The sequence below is a fragment of the Lissotriton helveticus genome, chromosome 1_1 (assembly GCF_964261635.1).
Source record: "Lissotriton helveticus chromosome 1_1, aLisHel1.1, whole genome shotgun sequence".
Lineage (NCBI taxonomy): Eukaryota > Metazoa > Chordata > Amphibia > Caudata > Salamandridae > Lissotriton > Lissotriton helveticus.
In genome coordinates this window covers 415,449,241-415,464,496 of record NC_136057.1, presented here as the reverse complement: position 1 = coordinate 415,464,496, position 15,256 = coordinate 415,449,241, and the positions used below count along the sequence as shown (strand labels likewise).

At 43.6% G+C, this 15,256-nt stretch overlaps 1 protein-coding gene across 2 annotated transcripts in view; it reads left to right on the top strand.

Annotated features, from left to right (window-relative positions):
- Positions 1-15,256, top strand: part of LOC144769720 (poly(3-hydroxybutyrate) depolymerase-like) — a 267,294-nt gene that overhangs the window by 229,272 nt on the left and 22,766 nt on the right. The gene's annotated exons all lie outside the window — the stretch shown is intronic.

Below are 15,256 nucleotides of genomic sequence, written 5' to 3'. Positions count from 1 at the left end.
AAGCCGCTGCTTCCTTTGCAACTTTTAGATTGATTGTATCTTATTTGCTGGAGCCATTTTGTGGTTCAAATGGCTCTTATTTGCATATGAAGTCGTCTTCCAGTTCCTACTGGGGGTGTTGGAGCACGGTATAACTAGGAGATTTAAAGCATTTTGAATGTTTTTTTCACATAATAAAATAGCCAAGATAAATATGCTCTCACTAGAAGGATTTAGACTGAAGCCTCCCTTTATTGAAACTGATTGCTATTCATCCCAAGGCTGATAAAGGGGGCATTGGGGAAACTCAGTATTCCCTTGACCTGCACGAGTAAACATCGTGCAGTCAGAACACTAAAAGTTAATAGAAAGGGGGTCGTGATAAAGTTAAGTTTGAAGAGGTATGATTCATTTGCTTCTGACTTTCGAAAGAATCAGGATTTTAAAGTTTTTATAGATAAATTGATGAGCAAGGTATCCCTTTGCAGGGAAAAGTGATGATGCAGCGCTTCGAAAAGACATATAACCAGGTGCAATTTTAAGAGTAAGAGAGAAAAGGACCGCCAACCACAGGTCACAGTCTCAAAGGCAGCCAGGGCCAGCCTGGAACTTAAAATTAGATTTGGGTAAAATGTTCAAACCGGCCTCAAGATGCAGGAAGCCACTCTAGAACGAGCCCATGAGGAGATGGTTGAGTCATGGCAGCCCACCCTGCTCTGAAAGCTACCCCCTAGCCTGGCAGAGGCGGTGTGGCCTGTAGGAAAGTCTGATGATTCTTTGATGAGGGCTTCTAAAAGCCGATCAGCTACGTCCACTGTAGAAATACATCCTTACTGCATGCTTGTACCACATGCAGTGTTGCTGGATGGCCCCTAAATATAAAATGTTGAGTAAAAGCCACCCAGGGAGATATTTTATCAGTTCATAGAAATGCTTCTTGGCTAAAATAGATTCTATCACTAGGCATGGGGCACAGTTGGGTACACGTCAACCAAATGAAAAGTCTGGAATTTATTTCTTCCACATACCTGCTAGACTCTGAGAGATAGAAGTGTGGCTAGAATTCTCCTGTTTCCTTGGAGATCCCACTTTTTTCTATTAGTAGTTGTCAGAAATGTGAAGGGTGCCCTCCTCACTCCACCTTTTAAACCTTGTTGATGGATTCACTGAGAGAGAGGCGATGAATGTGTCATTATTACGCAGAGTCTTTCAACAATTACAGTCATTGCTCCACATAGAAGGATTAACAGGTTGGTAGAAAGTTACTCAGCAACAGCCATAGCTTGCTGATATTCAGAACTTATTAAGGATGGACTGAGCTCCACAGGTCTGACCTTCAGCGCATAAAAGAAAAACGCAAATATTGCAAAGAATTCTTCACAGTTACACACAGATGGCTAGTGATCCCCTGACCCCTGCTTAAGCAGCTCAAGTGGGGACTGACTCTGGACTGGGGGGCTGGAGAATTTGATCCCAACAAAATCTGCATCAGTCATTTGTGGCCTCTTCAGTCTGCAGACAAAATGTTAGTAAATAATGGATAGGGACCACCATGACAGAGGCGTTTGGGTGCAGGCAAACGGCAAAAGAGAAAGGAAAATCACGGAATGATGAACAAAGGGGACAAAACTGAGAGATGGACAAACAGAAAAAGTGTGCATGAGAGAAAGATAGGAAAGAAAAAAGCTTGAGACAAAATATGGGTTGAAAGTTAGGAATGAACAGGAGGAAAAAAAAGAGTGAAGGGAAGAACAATGAAAGGAAATAAAAAAGGTGAAAATTAGGATATATGGGTGGAAGAATGAATACATGGAAGAGTGAAAGAATTGAGTGGAAGGGTGAAAGGATGGAGTGAAAAAGTGAAACAATAGATAGGTGTAAGGGAAAACGAATGTATGTTATGTTATTGGTGTTTTTATAGCTCACCAATCAGTCATGAGGGTATTAGCACGAGTAGGATTAAAGGAGTGAAAAGATTGTGAGTTAAAAGAATGAATTAATAGAAGGAGGGGGAATGGATAGATAGTATGTGTGAAAGGATGTGTAAAAGGATGTATCACAGGGTGAATGCATGGAGGAAAGCGTGAATGGATGGATATAGGATGTATACTGGATTGATGGAAAGATGAAGAGATTGACATAAGACCGGATAAATAGATACAAGGCTAAAAGGATTGATAAATAGATGGATGTAAGGAGCATGGAAGGTTAAAGGGAACACTTCTATATAAGGTTAGGTTTGCTCACTTTGGGACATATGTATCAATAACCTGATTTGCGATTCTCAAATAGCGATTTTTTAGAAATCGCTATTTGAGAATTGCAAATATGGATGTATGCAATAAATTGCAATTTTTTTGCGATTTCTTAATATTCCTTAATTGCGATTAGCAAATTGTGAATCGCAATTAAGGAATACTTTCCCATTCATTCCTATTTGCCAGGAGGCCCATAGGAATGAATGGGAAGTTATTCTCAATTTGCGATTCGCAATTTGAGAATCGCAAATTAAGAATAATTTCAAGGCTGTAGGGGTGTCAAAAGGACATCCTGATGCACCCCTGAAATAAGCATGGGTGCACATGTGGCGCACATACATGCCCTAAGGTCATGTATGTGCTTCACATTGCACTTTGAAAAATGCAAAAAAGTGCATTTTTCAAAGAAATCGCTAATTACCACCAACTTAATTTGCGATTCCTTATGGCCAAATTGTGCTTTTTGGTGCTTCTTAATTGCATTTAAGGAATCGCAAAATGTGCGATTCCTTAAATGCAATCGCAAAATAAGGAATCGCAAATTTTGCGATTCCTTATTTTGCCTTAATACGTACCATTTGGCAAAATTGCATTAGCAAACGCCGAAACTCAGCGTTTGCGAATGCAATTTTGCTTGATACATATGGCCCCAAGTGTGCTCATTGTAGAGGTATGGTTCAAGTGGGGGGTATTTTAATTTTCTAGCTACTCCTTTGCACGTACACACACACACACACACACGAATGATGATACTGAATGATCTTAATTACTGCGTCGCAAAGAAGGCACTTGACTTGTACTGAGCCAAATCTCCTATGGGTTAAGCGGTGCATTAACAGGCAAGTGAAGAAAAACAAGGAAAGGAGGAGAGCGTGGGATTAAGAGACGGAGAACTTGAAAAGGCAAGGCAAGAGACTGTGCTCGAAGACCTTAGAGGCAGGAAGAGTTCTTGAGAGAGTGAGATACACGTATGAAAGAGAGTATGAAAGAGGGACTTGTTGCCCTTCCCAAATAAACCTTATTTTACAGATGGTGACATTTGGAGTGCTTGCTACAGTTTGGTTCGCAGTTTGTGCCATAGCAAAACACCCTTCACCAAATGTTTCCAGACATGGCAGATATAATTTGGTTCTAAGTTGAAACCAGTTTATTTTGTATCTTTGATCTTTGTTTAACCCAGTTATGCAACTTTAACCTACATTTTTTTTAGACCTATAGTTTCATGCATGTCATACTCATTCTGTGAATTAATATTTAAGAAACTTACTCATAAGCCTGTCCTCAACTTCCATAATTCAGGTCTCTCTTTTATTTTTTGAGTTTTATAATAGCCTGCTACTTAGGGCCTATTACGAGTTTGGCAGTGCGGCACGAGGTCCTACCGAATGTCACACCACCGCCACACCGCCAAACTCATGTTCAGGCCAGCCGCCAGATTACAAGTGTTTCTCGTGCCTGGCAGGCTTTTTTTGATGTTCCCACAGTGGTTCCTCTGAAAATGGGCACAGTAATGGGAACGCCAAAAACAGTTCCTGCATGACATGGTACATGCACACAGGGGCATGCATCCCATGGTCCTTTGGCACAAGATGCCCATGTTGTGCCCCCTTTATTCCCTCTCCGCCACGGTTTTCATGGAGTAGGAACTGCCATGAAAACCATGGCGGAGATGAAACTCGTAATATGCTTGGCTGGACAGCAGAAGTCTCACAAAGCATATCGCGGCCTCAAACCGCTGCAACACCGCCAGGGAATGGCGGTTCTCTGGAGGCTGCGAGGGGCAATGGCGGTCCGACTGCTGTAATTGTAAAAGGGCGGTCGGAAGACCACCACCGCCACACCCCTGTGAGTCTGGCAGTCTGTGGACTGCCAGACTCATATTCGAGCCCTAAGTGCTATCTGCTTGGTGTTCATTAACCACAGAGAAGATCAAGGGTAGCTAGATAGCAAGCTGATAAAGGGGTGAAAGCTTTGTCTGGAGCTCCTAGATCACTGTGACAGGTCTTCAGCCAAGCAGCAGCCTCCAGAGGTGTTAGGTTATGCTCTCAGGTTGAATTCAAGCCATTCCATGGTTGGGACAGAGGTTACCCAGTGATCCACAGTTTCATTCGCCCGGAGGCCAGCTGGTGGATTATGAACAAATTGACCGATAGGAGGATCCTGACTGAGTGGAGTGGGGATCTAGATTATGCAACTAGCGAGCTCTATTAGTCCAATAATAATAATAATAATCCACGTTTGTAAAGCGCACAATCACCCGTAAGGGTCTCTAGGCGCTGGGGGCCGTCGGGAAGATTAAGCGAGCTATTGCCCAGAGTCACATGGTGCTGGGCTAACCTGCCACCGGAGCCGGGGATCGAACCCTGATCCCCAGATTCCAGCGTCAGTCGCCCTGGCCGCGGCGCCACACCTCTCCCCTCCAACAGTGCTTGTGAACAGTGCAAAATGAGCAGTGATTCCAGTGGGTGCCAGCTGAGTATATTAAAGTATGGTTTCCTCTGTTTGTGTTTCTAAAGATTTAGGCACAGTTTGGCAGACAGTATTGTAGCATTTGCAGTTCATCTGAGCATTTCTTCCAGGGACACATTGTAGATGAAGGGGTAGATGTATCAACATCCAGATTTGCGAATCTCAAATAGCGATTTTTTAGAAATCGCTATTTGAGATTTGCAAATTGGTATGTATGTAGAAAATCGCATTTTTTTGCAATTTCTTAAAATTCCTTAATTGCGATTTGCAAATTGCGAATCGCAATTAAGGAATAATTTCCCATTCATTTCTATGGGCCAGGAGGCCCATAGGAATGAATGTGAAGTTATTCTCAATTTGCGATTTGCAATTTGAGAATCGCAAATTGAGAATAATTTCAAGGGTGCAAGGGTGTCATAAGGACACCCTGATGCACCCCTGAAATTCACATGTGTGTGCATATGGCGCACATACATGCCCTAAGAGCATGTATGTGCGCCACATGGCACCTTCACAAATGCAAAAAAGTGCCTTTGTGAAAGAAATCGCAAATTACCACCAACTTCTAGTTGGTGGTAATTTGCGATTTCTTATGAGAAATCGCACAACTTGGGTGCTTCATACATTGCATTTAAGGAAGCGTAAAATTTGCGATTCCTTAAATGCAATCGCAAAATTTGCGATTCCTTATTTTGCACTCAGATTTGCTACATACATACCATTCAGCGAAATTTGCAAACCCATTTGAGCTTTATACATATGGCCCGAAATTACAGAAGTCTAGCCACCTCATCAGTAGGACCCTCAACAACTGCACATTTGTTGGTTTAGGCTGCATGATTTTTCAGAGCATGAACAGCTATAGTTTATTACCCTTGATAGTTTTTGTACATGTTTAACGAAATCCTGCCATATGTAAATTCGAAACCTGCAACATATTTGTTAACGCGGGATTACTGATTACTAGTTACCTTACCAGATCCCAAACCTAGTCGACTGGATCGTTGGTACCTGTCATTGAGTAAAAGGCAATTTAACAATAAGTCAATCAATTAAGAACTTACACCACTCTAAATGACCACTGACCAGGATTAAGTTTTGAAACTTTAATATAAAACCAAAGATAACTGAAGATACAAACTTCTTAAGATGAGATTCAAAAGGTAAACTGGTATCACTATGAACATAAATTCTTTGAATAATCTGAGTCTACAAAACAGAATAATGAGTACAAGTTCAAAGATCATTAGGTTTGCAAGGATCGATATGAGTTGCAACCTAAGAGTCATTACAGAAAAGAAAATCCAAGTTAGTCTGTCCCTACACTAGACTAAGTGACATCCCTTCTTAACAAGATCTTTACCCCAAAAAGGTGTCAGCCGTGGTGACTTCCTAAGAAGATCACGCACTTCTCTTTGTCTCTTCTCTGATAATGGGTCTCTCCTGATCAGCCTATCTGCCTACCCATCCGCTTCCTTAGGCTCCCAAAATCCTCTGCTCTGCTCTCCTCCCGGGTCGCTTTCCCTAATACAAAATCACATTTCCGATAGGAACGCCCCTTGGGACGCCCCTCACGTGGTACATCTTTGCGCGGTAAACTCCATGATGGTACTCTTCAAGACCCTCGTTAAAGTTGACCTTGGTTCCCAGGCTTCTTCTCCAGTGCGCCGATACCCCCTGAAATTCCTGAAGACTCCTACAGGCCTGCGCCAAGCGGCACTGAACAAAGCTCCATTCATTTCGACTGATTAGGACCCCTCGCACCTGCATACAGGCCATCCTACAGTGGGCCTCAAATTCCAGGCTCCCCCATATCTATAGGTCGTAAAGCATATGGAAAGCACAGTACTTGGCGCCTCTCGACTTCTTCTCTAACAAGCACATTTCAGATCAAAGGAACATCATTATCAGTTCGAGCCTACTTGATTTACATGAAGCGGGTCCCTGCACTCTGAAAACATTTGACTTGATTTAAACAGCCTTCTTAACTAACATACGTTTCTTAAAGTACACATCTATAAAGCATATATTTCAAAACTAAATTCGATAATACATTTTGGAAGAACCATGTTAACCCCACCTCACATTATTTTAGCAGCACGTTTAGATTTTCTGTGAATTGCCATGAGGCCTACACAATTGAACTGGTTTGCAAGGTTCCACTTAACTCTTACATGATTCCTTTAACATGAGAACGTGAGGTTTTCATATTCATTCCAACATTTCTACATTAGTCTCACACTGTTATGATTATTGTTACCCTACTTGAACACTCTATACATTTCACTACTAAATATAAGACACTCTGGTGCAAGGCATATGTTAACTAACTACGTGCTTGTGAATATGGTGCACTTATACATTTTTTCTCAGACTAGTGCTCTCTCAGTCCCCCCTTTGATGACCTTCAGGGGTCATCACCATCAAAACACCATCACAAAAATGTAGGACTCTTCAAAGTGAAGTCGTGGCAGTACCACTTCTTTTCATTGTCTCCAATGCCTTCAGACTCTTATATTGTGTATCTTGCATCGCTGTCAACCTTTTCTCCTGTTCTCTCATAGATCTCTGCAATCTGTTTGCTCTATACCACTGATACAAATGCACCAATCCCCACAAAGTGATTACACAAATCACAATTATGATGATGGGTTTCAGTATGTACCAAACGATACCCTTTCCTAGGTTGGCAAACCAACCTCCAACTTTACCCATTCCATGACCTACTTTTTCCCACACGTTTATCTTTGTCAGATCCTCAATTTCGTGGTGTATGGCAGTGATGTTTCGTATGTACTTCTCTAGAGGTTTTGAATTGTCTGGAATGTAAGTGCAACATTCCTGGACCTTCAAAGCCTTACAGACTCCGCCCTCCTTGGCTAACAGAACATCTAAAGCAAGTCGGTTCTGAAGAACCATTGCCCCTATCGATTGCATCTCACCCTCCACCAGCATTAATGATCTAGCAGTACTGGCAGATAACCTATCTACGACTGTAGCCAATCTCCTAATTTTTATGTCATTCAGTATCACTCCCAGGATAGGAAATGCAGCACCGAATACATCCCCAATCACTTCTGCTGCACCTAGCCCTCTCGTCCCTCTAGTTGGTATTCCTTTCTTTGTCGTTTCTAAATTCTCAACATGATATATTTTGGGGAAGACAATTGCTAAATAACATGATCCGTACCAATTATCTGGTAGCTTCACATATGCATTTCTTCCACATACAAAATATACATTTGGAATTGCTTGTATCTCTTTCAAAAAATCTTTGGAGTAGTACTCCAATTGAAAAGCATGTTCACAACTGACTTGACCTACATACAGATTCTCATAATAGGAGTAACTCCTGTGAATGCACAGTTTCCCCCATTTCTCCTTATCTAAAGCAATTGGACCAAAGCTACCCTTTCTTTGGTGTATCCTTTCTTCCTTGGTCCAATCTGTTTCCCATTGCCCTGAAGCCTTTAGAATCTTCTGCCTCCTGTATCTAGTATCTACCTGCCCTATAAACTTTTTCTCAATTTCTGACACTTGACAAGTCAGATTATTTCTTCGGGCATGTGAAGTATCTAACGTTTTCCATGGAATGAACCATTTGTGTAATCTGTCTTCGCTCTTGTAATAGTCCCACTTGTTCAGATGCTTGTAATTTGGGACCTCTGGCAATGTCGAATCAAAGTTCGAGAAGTAATACTCGAACCCCTCTCGTCCATAGAATATGCTCAACAATAAACTACATGTAATTCCATATGTCAATGGAAGATGATGGTATCTGATACCCTCCTCCACCGAAGCTGGTAATTGCATACAAACGTAGCAATTCTTCGCCTCCATGACATCAATGTATTCGTAAAGCAATTTGGCATAAGCATTTGACCTGAAGTTTCCCTGTGATTCGTCTGTGTGTAATCTTTTTATTTCCGCATCTAACAACGCTTTGTCTTTATCATTGATGTTTCCCTTACTATTAACAGTGATTGTCCTCTGTGTTGACACTCCCTTGATTTCCTTAACTGCAGTTGCATCTCTCTCGTGTCCCACTATATATGAAACAGTAACCACTAAAACTATAAGTGAAATCACCACCCCTAAAAGTGTGCCAACTATACATTTCGCCCTGCGGTTCGGGTTGCCAGCCTCCATGATCTCAAACAATGTAGCTTTGGATGTTCTTCCAGCATCAACTTCTCCTTCTCTCCGAACACAACTTTCTTTCAAACAATGTCTCTCTTTTGAACACTTAGAAGCTGACAATTTGCTCCGCAAAACAGTTTAAAGTACTGTAGGAAATAGACAACCCTAGCCCTTCTCCATCCTCTAAAAGGGAGACCCTACCATTTTCTTCTTCCACTCGGCGCTAGGTTATCTTGCAGTAATATTTTACAAAGTCCTTTTCAAAAGTCTTTTATCAATCAGAATCTATGAATGTTGCAAGGAGTGACACTACGTCTTCATAAATGTCCATACGAAGAAACATTCCCTCAAGTATTGGGCATTCCTTGCAGCAACATGGGAATTCGACTGTCTCTAGGATTATTCTCCTTATTTCACTCTGGACAAGTGGACGAACAAAATGAAGAGTTAATGTCTTTTCAATCTCCACTCCTGGTACTATCAGTTCTACATCCACAGTTACAAAGGGGTCCGTTCTGACCAGGATCACCTTCTTCACTTTCCCAGTTCTGCGCCCCTTTGAAGACATTTACAACAAGGTATTAGTCCAAGACAATGAGCGTTCCAAGAACTTCCACTACTCACTCAAGCATTTCCAGTCGAAGAAGAGTTCCCTCCAACACCGGATATCGTGAACAGCAAACCGGAAAATCAACAGTCTCTAAAATCAATTTTCTTATTCCGCTCAGGAGAGGAGGATAGACGATGTTGAGTGTCAGTAACCTCTCGGTCTCCGCTCCTGGCAGCAGGAATCTTATTTGCACTGTGATGATCGGATCAGTTCTGATCAGGCTCACTTCCCTGACCCTCCCGGTTCTGTGTCCCACGGACATCTGCAACGAGGTAGGTCCAATCGGGAGTAGAGTACCTTCTGCTAGGCACTCGCACCCTCCTTGATCTTCTAAGACCTTCCTCGGCTTGATCCTGGGTATCTTCTTCTGGATCCGAGTCTTCGGATATAGGAGCAAGCGTTTCTTCCTGAGCCGACCTTAAACTTAGCCTCCTTCTTCTTTCCGGCCAAGTGGCAGCTCCAAGCCTTGTTCTCCTATTTCTCGTCCTCACACTCGGTTCTTGGTCGCTCTGGTACTGATCTGTGTCTGAGTCGTATTCACTACAGCTCTCCCCTTCAGTTGCGTCTTCAGTCTCGCTGCCGTCCTGTCTTCTCTCCTCTTCTGGATCCGATGCGTTCCCACCTTCTTCCGACACCCCCTCAGCTGATCCAATCCCCTCTTGTGACTCTTCTTCCACGACTGAACTTTCGTCTGGGATAGGAGCTGTTTCTTCTAGAGGTGCTGGAACTCTTCGAGTATGGGATGCATGGATCCAATTTGGCAGCCCTCCGCACTTCACCGCGGTGTTCGTGATCAGGATTACCTGAAAGGGCCCACGCCAGCGTACATCTAGGCAGTTCTTCCGGACGTGCTTCTTGACCAACACCCAATCCCCTGGGTTCAGATCATGACACAGATTCCTTGATGCTGGAACTTCAGCCGCCTGCACCTGAAGGGACACAGAATGGATGGCGTCAGACAGTCCCTTACAATAATCCAAGATCAGATCATCTGTGATATTCAATAGGGCAGCAGTTGGAACCGTAGGAAGTCTCATGGCCCTCCCCATCAGAAGCTCGTGTGGAGAGAGACCTGTCCTCCTGTCAGGTGTGCTGCGCATGCTCATGAGCACTAAAGGAAGAGCATCTGGCCAACTCAAAGATGTGGATGCACAAACTTTAGCCAATCTATTCTTCAGAGTGCCGTTCACTTGTTCCACAATCCCTGAGGCTTCTGGTCGATAACTACAATGCAGTTTCTGATCGATCTTTAATGTGGAGCACAACATCTTCACTATTTCGCTGTTAAAATGTTTTCCTCTGTCCGATTCCAGAGAGGCAGGCACCCCGAAGCGCGGTATCAGCTCCCTGAGCAACAATTTAGCTACTGTGAGTGTATCGCACCTACGTGTAGGGTACGCTTTAACCCATCTGGAAAATATACATACAACCACCAGCACATACCTAAGGCGGTTAACTCTTGGCATTTCAATAAAGTCTAATTGCATTCTATTGAAAGGCCCCCCCGACCTCCCAATGTGACTCAGTGTGACTGGTGTCCTTTTGCCTATGTTCAGTTGTTGGCAGGTAACACATCGCTTGCATACTGATTCTGCTGCTATTCTAAATTTAGGGCAATACCAAGTCTGCCTAAATACTCTCATCATAGCGTCTCTTCCTAGGTGTACTGGACCATGTATTTGCCTTGCCATGGGATTCGCTAGTTCCTCAGGTAACACAGCCCTCCCATCTGCTGAAATCCAAAAATCCATCTCGCTTCTCACGCAACCTGCTATTTCCCATGCTTTTTTCTCTGCTTCAGGTGCGTTCTCCTGCATCACTCTTAAATCCTCCCAAGTGTCTACAGCCTCTAACATCATGCTTAATTCTGTCTTTTCTTCAGCACCATCAATTTCCACTTTTGAAAAAGAATAATCTTGTTCCGCACAATAGCGTGCGACCTCATCAGCGTACCTGTTGCCTTGTGATACAAAATCTGTATTCTTAGTATGAGCTACACATTTTACTATTGCTATGGCAACTGGACCTTGTAGTGCTTCTAACAACAATCGCACAAATTCTCCATTTCGGATGGGCGAACCAGAGGAGGTCATGTAACCTCTCTGAGACCACAACTGCCCGAAATCGTGAACCACACCGAAACCATATTGGCTGTCAGTGTATATGGTGACTCTCTTTCCGTTTCCTGCTATGCAGGCACGAGTTAGGGCAATGATTTCTGCTACCTGTGCGGAATGTACTCCTTCCAGGCAAGCGGCTTCCACAACTCCAGTAATGGTACAAACAGCATAAGCTGCTCTCAACCGACCAGTATCGTCTCTTAAACATGAGCCATCGACAAAGTAAATCTCATCAGGGTCAGACAACAGCTCATCCACAATATCTGGTCTGGGTTTCGTGCATAGTTCAGTCACATCAAGGCAATCGTGGTCTTCACATCCTTCGCCTTCTATTACAGTAGGTAATGGCATCAAAGTAGCAGGATTCAAGACAGAGCATCTCCTGAGGGTCACGTTCTCCGCGGCAAGGATAACTTGCTCGTAGCGCGTGAGCCTGCTATTGGTCAGATGCTGCGTCTTCGTCCTGGTCATTAACAATTCTACAGAATGCGGTACGTACACCACTAACGGATGTCCCATCACAATACTCTCACTCCTTTCAATGCTGACACCCGTTGCAGCAACGGATTTGAGACATCCGGGCAACGCTGCGGCTACCGGATCTAATGTAGCCGAAAAGTATGCAACTGGTCTACGGGCATTTCCGTGGGTCTGTGCCAAGACTGACAAAGCACATCCCTCCCTCTCACAGCAATAGAGTGAAAATGATTTCTCGTAGTCGGGCATCCCCAGAGCCGGAGCACGACACAAGTCGTCTCTCAGCTGCAAGAACGCCACTATGCATTCGTCATCCCATGGTACCGGATCACTCACCTCCTTGTGCGTCAGTTTCTGTAAGGGTTTTGCTTTCAGTGAAAAGTTAACTATCCACTGTCGACAATAACCAACCATTCCTAGAAACATCCGAACTTCTCTCTGTGTCGTAGGCGCATTCATCTTCATTATTGCCTCAATCCTCTCTGGGGACACCTTGCGTTTTCCCTTTTCTAACCGGTGCCCCAAATACTGTACTTCTGTCAGACAGTACTGCAACTTGCTCGGAGATACCTTATGTCCATTTTCAGCTAAATGGTTCAATAAGGCAATGGAATCTACTTTACAAGCTTCCTCAGTCTCTGACGCAACAAGTAGGTCATCTATGTACTGGACCAGAACCGAATTCTGCGGCAGTACTAGATTTTCGAGATTCTTCTTCAACAACTGGTTGAAGATGGATGGGCTGTCTGTGAATCCTTGTGGGATTCGACACCATGTTAAAACGCGATCTTCCATTTTAAAAGCGAAAAGATACCTGCTCTCTTCATCCAATGGGATTGAAAAGAAAGCCTGGCAAAGATCTATCACTGTGAACCATTCTGCTTGACATGGTATTTGAAACAGTATCACTGATGGATTCGGTACCACTGGACAACATGAAACGACTATATTGTTAATTTTTCGTAAATCCTGAACTATCCTGAACTTCCCGCTAGGTTTCTGCAAACCCATAATCGGGGAGTTACAGGGACTACCCACGATTTCTTTCAGTATTCCCTGTTGTATCATTGACTCGATCACAGGTTTTATTCCTGCAATCGTTTCTTGGGACAATTTGTATTGAGGCGTTCTGGGAAACTCGGCATTTGGCTTTACCATTATTTTTACTGGTTCTACCCCTTTAATCAATCCTATTTCTTCTCCTGTGAAGTCCCATACCTCTGATGCTACTGCATCTCTTAAGTCTTGGGGAAGATCCTCTACTGTCAGAGTAGGATATAGCTCTACACAGGATTTTGAATTGGCTACCTTGAAAGTAGCATCATCATCTGTAGTCTGTACCTCCACTCCTTGCGGGGTGCAGTATATTGTGCAGTTCAATTTGCACAACAAATCCCTTCCTAACAGACATACAGGACTCGAATCACAAACCACAAACTGATGTTCGTTCATATGGTTTCCTATCTTCACAGACACGGGTTCTGTCAATGGACTAGTCAGCCTTTTGTTTGCGACTCCTACCACCTGAATTGTTTCCCCTGACATCGGCAAGTCTGGAACCACCGCTGATCTCAGAGTTGATCGAGTAGCTCCAGTATCCACTAAGAACGTTGTAGGACACCCTGCCACCTCTGCCTCTACAAACGGCCCTCTCTGATCCACCTCTAGGACTGCCCCGAGGGTACAGTCCTCTTCACTACTCACACGTTGTCCTGTCAATGGATCAATATAATAACACTTTTCTTCCTCGATAAAGAGAGGCATTTGTTTAAAGACCTTTCCCCCTGTCGCTATTTTCGGTGGCTGTGGGTACTGGGCCCGTGGAGCCGAAGTCCCCCCTTTGGCCACCTTGCTTCCTGGAACTGTCACCTTTGGAGCTGGAACTTCTTGAACCTGCTCTTCTACTTCTAGCTCTCCATTTTCAGGGTTAAAGGGACACTCGCGTCGCCAATGTCCCACCTGGTGACACAAATGGCACTTTGTCGTTTTCTTTAAAGTGGCAAAGTCTACCCTAGGTCTCTGACCTTCTTCATTATCCTTGTTCTGACCACTTGACTTCCGTCCCATTGTCCCCGTTCCCTGTTTCTGCTGTCCGCCCTTCCCGGCTGACTGCATTTGCACCACCATCAATTTCTCCTTTAGATTCTTGGCTTTAGAATCTATTTCGTCACTACAGTATCTCGCATATCGCAGGATCTCATCTAGTGGTTTGTTTTGCCAACATATTAAATGTTGCTGAATCATCAAACAAATATCAGGTCTCAACCCCAAGACAAACTTTGACACAAACTGCCCTATATCTTTGGGATCAATTACATCGAGTCCACTGTATTGCTTGAATGTTTTCAACAACCTCTCATAAAACTCATGAACGGTCTCCTTCGGTTCTTGTCTCGTTCGGTCTATTTTTACCCAATCTATGTCCTGTGGTGGTACCTTATCTTTCAGCCAAGCTATTACCCTTTCATACTTTTGCATGACAATCACGGACGGTCCATTAGTCCGAGCATCCCTCACTGGTTCAGTATTCGGCCATTCAACACTAGTCTTGCATGGTGTCCATAAATCAGATGGAACCACGATGTCAAACAACGTGTTCAAATCAATCCACAATACCTTCGAGATCTTTACAAACCTTTCTACCTGCTTATACCACTCTACTGGATTGTCCCTTAACTTCGGAAATGAGTTGGTAAACGCAGCTAAGTCTCCTCTACTCCAGGGCACATGTACATAATTTCCGTTTGATATTTCCCGCAAAGGGAATGCCTCCATCTGCATTACCCTTCCCTCTGGGGTCATCACACTTGTACTCCGTCTAACAGTGCCCTTTTTCGACCACCTCTCTTCCCATTTGTCCAGTTCTCTCCACACCCTTATTCCTGATACCAACTCTCTTATGTGTGTTTTTAATCCAGTAGTTCTCTTCTCATCTAGGTCTTGGTCTGAGTACTGCAATCTGTGGTTACTCTGCAATGCCCTTGTCCTAGATAAATCTACGGCATACCTGTCTGCCAAATTGGTCAGTTTCTCATGAAACGCTCTAGCTTTCCTAGTAATATCCTTTGCCATGAACAACAGCTCATCCTGTTCATACAATTCTATCCTTTCTAAAGGCAATGTACCATCAATTATCTCATCGACATCTGATTTTAAACTGGTGACATCAAGTCTCTTTGCCTTAATTTCAGCTTTCAACACAC